This window comes from Schistocerca serialis, chromosome 2, assembly GCF_023864345.2.
Source record: "Schistocerca serialis cubense isolate TAMUIC-IGC-003099 chromosome 2, iqSchSeri2.2, whole genome shotgun sequence".
NCBI lineage: Eukaryota > Metazoa > Arthropoda > Insecta > Orthoptera > Acrididae > Schistocerca > Schistocerca serialis.
In genome coordinates this window covers 148,930,590-148,943,373 of record NC_064639.1, presented here as the reverse complement: position 1 = coordinate 148,943,373, position 12,784 = coordinate 148,930,590, and positions in this window count along the sequence as shown.

The following is a 12,784-nucleotide window of genomic DNA, read 5'->3' as shown; positions in this document are numbered from 1 at the left end:
GTAGGGATCCAAAGGGAACGGTGATGGACCTTAGGTACAGAAGAGACTGGAACAGCACATTACGTCCACATGCTAACACTTTTTTATTGGTCTTTCTCACTGAGGCACATGTACATTACCATAAGGGGTGAGGTACACGTACACACGTGGTTTCCGTTTTCAATTACGGAGTGGATTAGTGTGTCCCGACATGCCAGGCGAATTGATGTTCAATGTGGTGGCCATCATTTGCTGCACACAATTGCAATCTCTGGCGTAATTAATGTCGTAGACGCCGCAGTACATGTGGTGTAATGTCGCCGCAGGCTGCCACAATACGTTGTTTCATATCCTCTGGGGTTGTAGGCACATCACGGTACACATTCTCCTTTAACGTACCCCACAGAAAGAAGTCTAGAGGTGTAAGATCAGGAGAACGGGCTGGCCAATTTATGCGTCCTCCACGTCCTCTGAAACGCCCGTCGAACATCCTGTCAAGGGTCAGCCTAGTGTTAATTGCGGAATGTGCAGGTGCACCATCATGCTGATACCACATACGTCGACGCGTTTCCAGTGGGACACACTCTATTCCACTTCGTAATTGAAAACGGAAACCACGTGTGTACGTTTACCTCACCCCTCATGGTAATGTACATGTGAGTTAGTGAAAAGGACCAATAAAAAGGTGTTAGCATGTGGACGTAATGTGCTGTTCCAGTCTCTTCTGTACCTAAGGTCCATCACCGTTCCCTTTGGATCCCTACGTAATTCGGTGCTCTCCGATACACACGATCGAACAGCGGAGGAGTGGTACTCAAGAGTCAACTTTAAGTTACAATATCTCCGGATGTAATTAACATTTTTCAATGCAACAAACGGCACTGATTACGTATTTGTTTATATGTTCAGATATGCTAACAAAACTAACGGCGTTCCATTTAAAAAAAACGTAGGTTTGTGTTAAAAAACATACTTCCGTGCATTTTTTTATGGTTTGTATTAACCAATTACACTAGCCCCTCTCCTCACGTTCGGTCTGTGGAATCGATTCGTTAGTATTTGATGTGGTTTACGAAATATATCCAACGGTAACGTTAGGTGACTCACCCTGTATATATATCGCACATGTATTGTAAATTGAATGTCGCGTGGTACTGAAGAGGCAGCCGAAAATGATTTCGCAGTACAGTTACACAGGTGTGTTCCATTCCACTGAAGACAACAGAGATGCTCATTAGAGCAGAGAAGAATAAATTATGAGGAGTAATTTTCTTAGATGCATCCCAAAGATGTATCATTGCTATTCAGGGATGTTCTACACTATATCTGCATATTCTCATCTCCTGAGAAGGTGTAGTAGGTAGCACTTGTTATTGGTTGGTTGGTTGGTTTGTGGGGATTGAAGGGACGAGACTACAAAGGCCATCGGGCCCTTGTTCCACGACGATAAAAACCTACAAGGAATAAAAAAAAAATCAAGTAACGGAGATGACAAGGGACGACACAGACCAAGAAAAATTGTTCAAATGGCTCTGAGCACTATGGGACTTAACATCTGAGGTCATCAGTCCCCTAGAACTTAGAACTACTGAAACCTAACTAACCTAAGGACATCACACACATCCACGCCCGAGGCAGGGTCTGAACCTGTGACCGTAGCGGTCGCGCGGTTCCAGACTGAAGCGCCTAGAACCGCTCGGCCACACCGGCCGGCCAGAACATGAAAGAGACAAAGACCAGACAAAAGGATTTAAAAGGACACAAGAGTGTGACAGTGGTTGACCGACCATGGAAACGAAAAAGGAAAAGCCAACCACCAAGAAACACACTAAAAACCCCCATTTAAAACCATAGGCCAAAGGCCGGACTCAACACAATAATGAAATGATCGTATGTCATTGTCGGCCGGGAGGCCCCATGCGGGGAAGTTCGGCCGCCGTATTGCAAGTCCTTTTTAGTTGACGCCACTTCGGCGACTTGCGAGTCAATGATGATGAAATGATGATGAAAGAAACACAACACTCAGTCATCACGAGGCAGAGAAAATCTCTGACCCCGCCAGGAAGTGAACCTGGGACCCTGTGCGTGGGAAGCGAAAAGAGACAAACGCTTAGATCGAGCGATAAAAGCCGCCTGCACGAATAAAGCTGAAAACTAAGTCTGCCATTGCAGAATCATCCGATAAAAGTGCAGGGGGCGTATCAGGTAGCGCAAACGTCTGCCTGAGCGGCGTGAAAAACGGCCGTCAATGCTGAACCACATCGACAGAGAGGCGGGTCCTCGCGGCGCAATAAACATCGGTGCATCAACCAAGTGTGGCCGATGCGAAGGCGGCAGAGGACCACAGAGTCCCTGCGAGGAGCCTCATGATGAATAGTCCTCCTAGAGTGAACGTTGACCTTTTCATTTTCTCTGATACCATAGTGCCCCATACCTCACTAATCGCCGCGCGGGATTAGTCGAGCGGTCTAGGGCGCTGCAGTCCTGGACTGTGCGGCTGGTCCCGGCGGAGGTTCGAGTCCTCCCTCGGGCATGGGTGTGTGTGTTTGTCCTTAGAAAAATTTAGGTTAAGTAGTCTGTAAGCTTAGGGACTGATGACCTTAGCAGTTAAGACCCATAAGATATCACACACACACATTTTTGAACCTCACTAATCGCAGTGGTGTAATTCTGTACTCTGCTCTCTTAGCTGGTGTTACTGACTGCACTATTCTGTATCAGCATCAACGCTGCCTGCGAGTGAGACAGGGAGCACCATTCGACGTATAAAAAAATCTTGACAAAGTTTTATTTGCACTCACTGGTGTGTCTTTTTACTGTTTATGCGCTGTCAACGCCATCTGAATTACGTGACTATATGTACAGAGGCGGCACGCCTGTTCGCTTACAAGTGTCCGAGATCGTTCGATGTGGGTGTCAAGAGATCGTTATGGTGAAGCAGAAGTGTGCATTACTTCGGTGTCATCTATACGGAGTCATATATAAGCAAGATACATAAGTGCTTGTTTGTAGGTATTACATACTTCCGAGCAACATGTAGCTTTGCATACTCTTAAGGCAAACGTTTAGGGCAGGGCGTTAATTAGTGACATGAATGTAATTAACATGTAAAGAATTCCATTCCTCTTTATAACCTGTGCGTTTTTATGAGTTTGTGGGAATTATTTTAGTTTCTCAAGCAAGAAATTATGAGACTCAAACTCGTATGTTTGCCCATCTATCGCATATGGAACAAATGTGATTTTCGTATTTCAACTTAAAACATTTTTCTATGGATTCTATGTATTTATAAGCCTGAGACGAAATACTCTTGCGTCTCTGGTGAATTATGAGTCTTAAACCAGTATATCTTTCATATGGCTACCGATATAGCACATCAAAATTAGTTTGATTTCAGTTTATTTTATTTTATTTAAAAACTAAGTCCAGAAATTCAGCGTGCACATGCCATCTTCTGCGATCGTCAGGTACAGTTCATTAGATTGTTCCTCCGCTGTCCCGCTTGTCTTGTGTCTGATCATGACCTAAGATGTCAAGACACCACGGTGTAGTTTCGAGTAGTTTGCAAACAGCTTCGACGCTGCCACGTCCTCAGCTTTCGCCCTTCCAGCGGCTGGTAAACGGTGGCGGCGGCGTCTTACACGAGAGTTTACTGCGAAAAAAAGACGGTATATGAGCAAGTCGTTGGAGTTCTTACGTTCTCAGAAAGCATGGGATACCTTCGTATAGTTTGAAACCAGCATCGACGCCACCACCCCGTCAGCTTTTGCGCTTCTAGTGACTAGCACAAGGCGACGGCGTCGTTGTAGTACTCAAATAAATGCGAGACTGAAGGGAAAAAAACGAGAGTACATGAGCAAGAGTTTACTGTCAGTATGAAGCTCAGATACCATGTCATACCTTTATGTTGACAAACAGCGTCTGTAAAAGAAAAAAGACTACTTGAGCAAAGTGATGGGAACTTGTGGAGCTCGTAAGTGCACAAGAAACCACGGCATACCATTGTATATCTGGCAAACATCATCGATGCAGCCACCGCCTAAGCTTTTGCACTTCCAGTGACTTGTACACGGCAGCGCATTGTAGTCGAATTCAGATAAATTCAAGGCTCTGTAAAAAATAGATGATAATACATCAGCAAACGTTTACTGCGAGTCGTGGGAGTTCGAACGTGCTCAGACACCACCGCATACCTTTTTATAGTTCGGCAGAACCACGACGCCGCCACCTCCTCAGACCTTCCGATTCCAGTGACTTGAACCCGGTGGCGGTAGCATCATCCAGTTACGTTCACTTCTGCAGCATGCTTTCCGCTCGCAGCGACCTGTTTCTGAAACTCTACCTAAACTTCCCAGCGTCTCTCCTTATATAGAACTACAACAATGCGAAGCGTGGTTTCCGTGGAAATGTGTTATGACGTTATTTCTTCACCCATTGTCCATTACAATTCCACGTGCATGTACCGATGCTACACAACCATTCGTGTAAGATGAAGCGAGAGAATTCATATCGGCTCAATCAAAGACTCTTTGTTGGATATCTATACTGAAAACTTTGTGATTTTAATCGCCAGACAGTTTTTAAGTAACTTGCAGACCCTATCCCGTACAGTTCGTTTTTAATCTCCTTATACTATCTAGAATTGTACCAACGTGTTCCTCACCTTTGACAAGGATTCGTACAAGCCCCATGCGAAATATTACGTACCCGTACTTTTAATATTAGTGAGGGACGTGGAACAGTTCTTAATATAGGGGAGTGGTGTCTGGATTATACTAAGTTCCATTCAGCGGATAGTCATCAGTGTAGTCTTATTTAGAGGTTTCTTTTGACAGCTTAACACAACCGAATAACCCTCAACCATCCTCTGCCTTCGCATTCGCCTCTTGTGACTTTGTTTGCAAAGAGACATTGAATTCTAGGCATCCTCTCCCTTAATTTTGACTGTGTTACGAAACTAGACTTCTGATACAGGAAGTCATTGTCATTCTGACAACAGCCTTGCCAAAGAGGACGGAGAAGATGAAAGAGTTTCAAGGAACCTTCTTGTCCTTGACGTGGAAAATTATCCCTAAAAGGGAAACTAATTAGTAACAATCAACTATATGACGATGCAGAAGGCAATGGAGAACATGGCATTAAAGATGAAATATTTTGTATTGTAATGTTATGTGTGCCTCACTGCTTTTTTTAAAACTAATTAGTGCCTGATTTTATTCTGAGAAACTCTGTAATGTATGTAAATACCGTAAATGTAAATGTGATTCAAAAAGTACTTGAAGTGAAGCGCAGCTGGACAACAAGAAACTCTTTAGCGCGCAATCCCCATAACGATAGTAGTTGTGAATCTTCGAGTATGGACTCTAAAAAAAGGACAATTCATTTACTAAAAAAAAGAGGACTGTTAATCTGTATCTTGTGGAAAGAGGACGTGTTGCTGGGCCGTCGCTCAGAACGTATTGTTACATTTAATGAAAATTGATATTTTACTCATAAAACCGAATAAAGTATGTGTAAGAGTTGCCAATCATTTATGTATACAAATTTTATGGAAGTGAAGAATAGAAATATCTTGTTTTTGGAAACTTCATTGTCGTCGCCGTCTATCAATCGACAGAATTGTAAGTGTACAAAGTTCACTAAAGTACAGGAAAAGAAATGCATTCTCTACAGTTTTCATTCAATACGTAACAACCTCTCATAATTTCATAATTAAAGTAATTGCATTATGTTCTTGTACAATAGTATGGTGCTGAACTCCACTGACTAATTTTGATGTAGCAGGACGTGTAGTTTGAAGGAAGTTTGTGTGCCAAGCAATCTCCATTTCTCACGAAAAGTAGATTGCTGTTTGATCTTATTTACTTACAACAGTGGTCCCTTAGGTATGAAAAGCTATGAAAACTTTGGCTCAAAGCTATCCGCAATACGGCCAAGTAACCAACAGAGTCGTACTTTAAATCTTAAAGAACAATATCTTCCTCCAAATTATAATACGTAACCAACTGGTGCAGGCAACTGGTGCAGAAGCTGATCATTGAAGGAGGCGGCAATCAAAATTCAGGTACCAGTTAAGACTTAAAGTAAAGTCTCGATCAAGATCAGTCTCTCTCTCCAGACACACACATAAATATTCATATTATAAAGATACAAGTCATTTTATAGTATCTGCAAGAAAAGTGCCCAATTACAGGTGGCCTGTCACGTAAAATCAGTCAGAAAACTAATAACCCCTCTTCCCAAATAAGGTGATTTGCATCATTTGCATAGAACACAACGTCTGAGAGTACTAAACGGAGGAGTCTGATTCGATCCTAGTTCCCGGAAAACTGTTAACGCAGGATGGAATTTCGGAGATACGTGGCGTTCCTGCGGTAGTCATATCCAGAGACTGCTTACATGAAATGTGTTCGCGTTGGAGAACCATCAGCGGTATAGTAGAATGACAACAACGAAAATTTGTGTCGGGTCAGGACTCGAACCCCAATTTCCCTCTTATCGCGAGTGGTCGCCTTACCATTATGTATGTCCGAAGGAACTTTGCATCGTACATGTGAACTTCACAGGCACTGTAACATCATACTTAGCCGCCGATACCGGACAAGCTACTTATAATTAAAATGCCTCGCCTGTATGGGAACGTACATAATGAATGTACGAATGCAGACTCTAGACACTTGGTTGATGACATGTGGAAGTTTGTTTCTGGCCGTGAGTCGTGCTCGGATAGCCTAACGGTAAGGCGACCGCTCGAGATAAGCAGGAAACCTGTGTTCGAGTCCCGGCCCGGCACAAATTTTCACTGTCGTCATTCCATAATACAGCTGATGATTACCCACATGCACAAATGCGAATGCATTCCACGTATTTCGTGACGGCTGTAGTCGCCGCAGAGCATGTTCCTTCGAACAAGCCTGCTTGTCCGAAGGAAAAAAATGGTTCAAATGGCTCTGAGCACTATGCGACTTAACGTCTAAGGTCATCAGTCGCCTAGAACTTAGAACTAATTAAACTTAACTAACCTAAGGACATCACACACATCCATGCCCGAGGCAGGATTCGAACCTGCGACCGTAGCAGCAGCGCGGTTCCGGACTGAAGCGTCTAGAACCGCACGGCCACATTGGCCGGCTGTCCGAAGGAACTTAGGATCGTAGTTCTGATCAACACATGCACTACAATATCATAAAGACTGCTTAGGCGGAGAATGAGGCTGCGGTCAGTCGCTATAGCAATGTCCTCTCAGACGATGAAGCTATAGACTTCACTTTATCATGATGCCAGTTCCTCCGTCGGTCTGTAGGCCCAGACGTCAATGTGACTTCGTACGCGTGAACACCTCCGGTGAGTATGTAAGACATTATCAGATGTTGGGTGATTACTGTGAAGGGCACGGAGATGCCTTGTGCTCGTGTGAAACAGGGTTGTTAGCAAGAGTTTCAAATTGGCCTCATTGTGGGTCTCCATTTGGCTGGCTGGCCAAATTGTACAATATAGAGACGCCCTGCCAAATCCTCAGGACAGGACACGTAGTTTAAATTGTGGAAACGGGCCAAAACAAGCAGCTGTCAGTTACACTCGAACATACAATTTTATTTATTTGACCAAACATTACAAGAACCAATAAATTTTTTTAAAAAAAAACAGCATTAATTTTTGGAACTTAATTTCTGGCTGAATGCTCCATACAGTCTCATGCCTTAAGGGCAAGACCACTTTAATTTAAAATCGGCTGAAAGCCAATAACTTAAGACTCAAACCAAAATAAATTTTTAAAAGGCCAAAGGCCTTACCTTAAAACAGTACTTTAAATTAGGCTGAATGCCCAAACAATCTTACGCCTTAAGGGCAAAACAGCCTTAACTTAAAAATCGGCCAGAAGCCATACAAATGCAAACAAGAACAAACAAGAAAAGGCAGTACACCCAACGGCGCTCAGAAGTTTCCGAGGGTCGGCCTGGAATTCACTCACTAATGCTCGCTTAGGTGAGACAGGCAGTCGGTCCAACCATTCTCGATCTGACGACAACCCAACCGACAGACAGTTAACGGACCCACCGACAAGATAACTTCAGCTCCACCCGACCAGCACACAACAGGGAATTCAATGGAACAACATAGAAGGTATTGGCGCCCACAACCAATTATACATTGAGCTGTCAAACTACACACAGCGCTGGACGGCGACAATACGATGAGGAAAATACACTGCCTGAATTTAAGCCAACGGCCAGGGCAGGTAACCGGAACGTTAACGGCCACAAGGCAGAAGATTCCGCTGGTGGGAGGGTGGAGGGTGGAGAAAATTTGCCAACTTGGAAACAGACGTTGTTGCTCGCGGGAATGTCCTAACAGCCGACAACGAAATCCAGCGACTCAGGGTGAACAGTCGTGTCTTGCTCGTGGATTAAGTCAAAACTCAACTTTCGTGATCAGGATCGTTTAGCCACGGACCAACGGGAACAGCACCACACACTCCGACCGGTGAGCCACGGACCTCGCAGCAATGGGAACAGCACCACACACTCCGACCGCGCGTATACGACGCCAGCGGCCTGGGACAAACTACGCGCCGCGGAGATTTCCTCGCTGCTCCGCGCCAACCGACCAACTGGTCGCACACAGCACAGCTGGAAACACTCAGCGCCAGGCCAAAGGTAGTCCTAAGTGCGAATATCGATACACACCGCTGCTGCCACCAGCGGAAGGAGAGGATAACAGCATAATCGCGATAACCGCGGGAGACTAAACACAGAATAGCAACCAAGGTTTAATCCAACGCATAGCACGAGCCAGCCACGAATCAAATATATTGATTCGGATAAGACAGTGGTACGATGTAGGACTGCATGCCAAGGTGGAAGCAGGCATACTCTTCCTCAAGTTTCGGGACGACCATGTGTGACCACCACAAGGGAGGGTCGTCGTATTTTTCACCAACCACGTCACATCGTCTTCACACCTGTGCCAGCCCTCCGAGAACAAGTAATGGGCTCCCGTCAACATTCTGCGTCATCTCTTGCCAATGTCAGGAGACTAGGCAGCAGCCAGACTAGATAATTACAGTCCCACGCGTAGCCTGTCGTTAAGATCACTTATAAACACATGCTTTTGTAGTGGCATTATGACTGGAAAGAATGAACTGCTTATGAATGGCGTCGCATTGTGTATAGTTGTGTTCAGTGATGAATCGATGTCCTGCATTGCCCCTGATGACCATCACCGACAAGTGTGGCAGCGATCAAGAGGAAGTCCCATTCTTCCAACATTTTTTTGGAGAGACACAGTGGCTTTACACTACATCTACATCTACAGCCGCACACATACTCTGCAAGCCACCGTATTGCTCATAGCGGAGGGTGGCTTGTGCCACTGCTAGTCACTTCCTATCCTGTTGCACTCCCAGAGCGAGGGAAAAACGGCTGCCTATATGCCTCCGTATGAGCCCTAATTTCTCTGTATCTCCTCTTCGCGGTCCTTAAGCGAAATGCGCTATAGCGGCAGCAGAGTCATTCCACAGTCAGCTGTAACAGCCTTTTCTCCAAATTTCTTCAACAGTGTCTCGCGAAAAGAAAGTTGCCTTCCCTCCATGCATCCCCTTTTGATTTCACGAAGCTTCTCCATAACGGTCGCATGTTGACCGACCCTGTCAGTAACAAGTCTGGCACCACGCCTTTGAATTGCTTCAATGTCTTCCTTCAATCCGACATGGTGGGGAGCCCAAACACTCGAGCAGTACTCAAAAATGGATCCCACACGTATTCTATTCGCCATCCCCTTCGCATATTGGCTACACTTTCCTAAAACTCTCCCAGTAAACCAAAGTCGACTATTCGTCTTCCCTGCTCGTTCCATTTCTTATCTCTTTGGGACATTACGCATAGATATTTAATCGACGTGACTCTGTCTAGCAGCACACCACAAATATTAAAATATTTCAGGATTGTTCTTTTCTATTCCTCTGCATTTATTTACTTGTTATACGTTTGGAGGAATCTTTCCTTCATCATACTAAAGGAAAATTCTAAGTCGCCCTGAAGCCTTCTACAGTCACTCAACCGCGACACTATCCACACAGGCCGGCCAGGGTGGCCGAGTGGTTCTAGGCGGTTCAGGAACCGCGCGACCGCTACGGTCGCGGGTTCGAATCCTGCCTCGGGCATGGACGTGTGTGATGTCCTTAGGTTAGTTCTAAGCTCTAGGGGACTGATGACCTCAGCTGTTAAGTCCCATGGTGCTCAGAGCCATTTGAGCCTATCCACACAGCATAGTGTCATTAGCGAACAATCTTAGATTGCTGCGCACCCTATACGTCAGCTGTTTTACGTGTATAAAGAATAAGAACAGTCCTGTCATATTTCCATGGAACAGTCATCACGATACTCGTGGCTCTGATGAACACTCCTCCTCCAGGACAACGCATTGTGCTCTATTTCTTAAGAAGTCTTCCAACCACTCGCATACATGAGAACTTGTTCCACATGCTCAGCACACTTCCGTTATCAGCCTGCTGTTTGGAACTGTGCCAAACGAATTTCGGTAATACAAGAATATCGAAAAAAAATGGCTCTGAGCACTATGGGACTCAACTGCTGTTGTCATAAGTCCCCTAGAACTTAGAACTACTTAAACCTAACTAACCTAAGGACAGCACACAAGAATATCGGATCTGCCTGTTGCCCTTCGTCAACTGTTCGCAGCGTACGCTACCAGAAAAGGACAAACTAAGTTTCCCACGAATGTGTTGTTGCTGTGGTCTTCAGTCCTGAGACTGGTTTGATGCAGCTCTCCATGCTACTCTATCCTGTGCAAGCTGCTTCATCTCCCAGTGCGTACTGCAGCCTACGTCCTTCTGAACCTGCTTAGTGTATTCATCTCTTGGTCTCCCTCTACGATTTTTACCATCCACGCTACCTTCAGTACCAAATTAGTGATCCCTTGATGCCTCAAACATGTCCTACCAACCGATTCCTTCTTCTAGTCAAGTTGTGCTACAATCTCCTCTTCTCCCCAATTCTATTCAGTACCTCCTCATTAGTTATGTGATATACCCATCTGATCTTCAGCATTCTTCTGTAGCACCACATTTCAAGAGCTTCTATTCTCTTCTTGTCCAAACTATTTATCATCCATGTTTCACTTCCATACATGGCTACACTCCATACAAATATTTTCAGAAAGGACTTCCTGACACTTAAATCTGTACTCGAGGTTAACAAATTTCTCTTCTTCAGAAACGCTTTCCTTGCCATTGCTAGTCTACATTTTATATTCGACCATCATCAGTTATTTTGCTCCCCAAATAGCAAAACTCCTTTACTACTTCAAGTGTCTCATTTCCTAATCTAATTCCCACAGCATCACCAGAGTTAATTCGACTACATTCCATTATCCTCGTTTTGCTTTTGTTGATGTTCATCTTATATCCTCCTTTCAAGACACTGTGCATTCTGTTCAACTGCTCTTCCAAGTATTTTCTGTCTCTGACAGAATTACAATGTCATCGGTGAATCTCAAAGTTTTTATTTCTTCTCCATGGATTTTAATACCCACTCCGAATTTTTCTTTTGTTTCGTTTACTGCTTGCTCAATATACAGATTGAATAACATCGGGGAGAGGCTACACCTCTGTCTCACTCCCTTCCCAACCACTGCTTCTCTTTCATGTCCCTCGACTCTTATAACTGCCATCTGGTTTCTGTACAAATTGTAAATAGCCTTTCGCTCCCTCTATTTTACCCCTGCCACCTTCAGAATTTGAAAGAGAGTATTCCAGTCAACATTGACAAAAGCTTTCTCTAAGTCTACGAATGCTAGAAACGTAGGTTTGCCATTTCCTAATCTAGCTTCTAAGATAAGCCGTAGGGTCAGTATTGCCTCACGTGTTCCAACATTTCTACGGAATACAAACTAATCTTCCCTGAGGTCGGCTTCTACCAGTTTTTCCATTCGTCTGTAAAGAATTCGCGTTAGTATTTTACAGCCGTGGCTTATTAAACTGATAGTTCGGTATTTTCCACGACTGTCAACACATGCTTTCTTTGGGATTCGAATTATTATATTCTTCTTGAAGTCTGAGGGTACTTTGCCTGTCACCAGATGGTAGATATTTGTCAGGACTGGCTCTCCCAAGGCTGTCAGTAGCTCTAATGGAATGTTGTCTATTCCCGGGGCATTGTTTCGGCTTAGGTCTTTCAGTGCTCTGTCAAACTCTTCACACAGTATCATGTCTCCCATCTCATCTTCATCTACATCCTCTTCCATTTCCATAATATTGTCCTCAAGTACATCGCCCTTGTATAGACTCTATATATTCCTTCCACCTTTCTGCTTTCCCTTCTTTGCTTAGAATTGGGTTTCCATCTGAGCTCCTGATATTCATACAAGTGGTTCTCTTTTCTCCAAAGGTCTCTTTAATATTCCTGTAGCCAGTATCTATCTTACCCCTAGTGAGATAAGCCTCTACATCCTTACATTTGTCCTCTAGCCATGTCTGCTTAGCCATTTTGCACTTCCTGTCGATCTCATTTCTGAGACGTTTATATTCCTTTTTGGCTGTTTCATTTACTGCATTTTTATATTTTCTCCTTTCATGAGTTAAATTCAATATTTCTTCTGTTACCCAAGGATTTCTACTAGCCCTCGTCTTTTTACCTACTTGATGCTCTGCTGCCTTCACTACTTCATCCCTCAAAACTACCCATTCTTCTTCTACTCTATGTCTTGTCCCCATTCTTGTCAATTGTTCCCTTATGCTCTCCCTGAAACTCTGTACAACCTCTGGTATAGTCAGTTTATCCAGGTC